This window comes from Ahaetulla prasina, chromosome 1 (assembly GCF_028640845.1).
Source record: "Ahaetulla prasina isolate Xishuangbanna chromosome 1, ASM2864084v1, whole genome shotgun sequence".
In the NCBI taxonomy this organism is placed as follows: Eukaryota; Metazoa; Chordata; class Lepidosauria; order Squamata; family Colubridae; genus Ahaetulla; species Ahaetulla prasina.
In genome coordinates, this window is record NC_080539.1 from 117,416,554 (window position 1) to 117,419,099 (window position 2,546).

Here is a 2,546-nt window from a genome sequence, read left to right on the forward strand (position 1 = left end):
TTTATTTATTTATTTATTTATTTATTTATTTATTTATTTATTTATTTATTTATTTATTTATTTATTTATTTATTTATTTATTTATTTATTTATTTATTTATTTATTTATTTATTTATTTATTTATTTATTTATTTATTTATTTATTTATTTATTTATTTATTTATTTATTTATTTATTTATTTATTTATTTATTTATTTATTTATTTATTTATTTATTTATTTATTTATTTATTTATTTATTTATTTATTTATTTATTTATTTATTTATTTATTTATTTATTTATTTATTTATTTATTTATTTATTTATTTATTTATTTATTTATTTATTTATTTATTTATTTATTTATTTATTTATTTATTTATTTATTTATTTATTTATTTATTTATTTATTTATTTATTTATTTATTTATTTATTTATTTATTTATTTATTTATTTATTTATTTATTTATTTATTTATTTATTTATTTATTTATTTATTTATTTATTTATTTATTTATTTATTTATTTATTTATTTATTTATTTATTTATTTATTTATTTATTTATTTATTTATTTATTTATTTATTTATTTATTTATTTATTTATTTATTTATTTATTTATTTATTTATTTATTTATTTATTTATTTATTTATTTATTTATTTATTTATTTATTTATTTATTTATTTATTTATTTATTTATTTATTTATTTATTTATTTATTTATTTATTTATTTATTTATTTATTTATTTATTTATTTATTTATTTATTTATTTATTTATTTATTTATTTATTTATTTATTTATTTATTTATTTATTTATTTATTTATTTATTTATTTATTTATTTATTTATTTATTTATTTATTTATTTATTTATTTATTTATTTATTTATTTATTTATTTATTTATTTATTTATTTATTTATTTATTTATTTATTTATTTATTTATTTATTTATTTATTTATTTATTTATTTATTTATTTATTTATTTATTTATTTATTTATTTATTTATTTATTTATTTATTTATTTATTTATTTATTTATTTATTTATTTATTTATTTATTTATTTATTTATTTATTTATTTATTTATTTATTTATTTATTTATTTATTTATTTATTTATTTATTTATTTATTTATTTATTTATTTATTTATTTATTTATTTATTTATTTATTTATTTATTTATTTATTTATTTATTTATTTATTTATTTATTTATTTATTTATTTATTTATTTATTTATTTATTTATTTATTTATTTATTTATTTATTTATTTATTTATTTATTTATTTATTTATTTATTTATTTATTTATTTATTTATTTATTTATTTATTTATTTATTTATTTATTTATTTATTTATTTATTTATTTATTTATTTATTTATTTATTTATTTATTTATTTATTTATTTATTTATTTATTTATTTATTTATTTATTTATTTATTTATTTATTTATTTATTTATTTATTTATTTATTTATTTATTTATTTATTTATTTATTTATTTATTTATTTATTTATTTATTTATTTATTTATTTATTTATTTATTTATTTATTTATTTATTTATTTATTTATTTATTTATTTATTTATTTATTTATTTATTTATTTATTTATTTATTTATTTATTTATTTATTTATTTATTTATTTATTTATTTATTTATTTATTTATTTATTTATTTATTTATTTATTTATTTATTTATTTATTTATTTATTTATTTATTTATTTATTTATTTATTTATTTATTTATTTATTTATTTATTTATTTATTTATTTATTTATTTATTTATTTATTTATTTATTTATTTATTTATTTATTTATTTATTTATTTATTTATTTATTTATTTATTTATTTATTTATTTATTTATTTGATCATTCTAACACATAGTCAAGGTCTTTTTGTAGAGTAGCAGCATTGTCAGTGGTGTTAAATAGTTTTACATCATCCACAAAGAGAATGCAGTTGTTTATAATATGATCACAAAGGTCATTTATATAAAGTATAAATGGTGTGTGTCCTAAAACGCTGCTTTGGGGGACACTCAATGCTCAAAATTAGAAAGGTTTGACATTACTCACAATAGAGGAATAGTTGGTAAAGATGATGGAATTTTAGGAGATGGCTAAACTTAAGAGAAAAGACAATATCTATGTTTATATGGCTGATTGGAAACCCCTTATAGAGTTTTTGAAGGAAACAGAAAAAAATAATAAACCAACAATTTGCAGTTTTGCTGATTAAGAAAAAAAATAGATAATGGAAAAGAGGATTTTTTTTTGTAATTAAAGAGTAAGAGGTATTTTTTTAATCATTCTTTTCTTTTTGAACTTTTGTCTTGCTTTTCTCTTTTTCTTTCTTTGTTAGTTTTTATCTTTTTTAAAAAAAAACTTGCAATGACATTTATATTAAAAAAGAGATAAGATCTATTGGTTGTGATCAGTGGAGGTGGTCAGCATCAGCAAAGTTGGATGACTGTTGATTTGTTGGCTGAGGATTGAATAATAAGCACTCCTTCTGTCAATGACTCAAATGAAACCAAAGCAAGCTTGAGA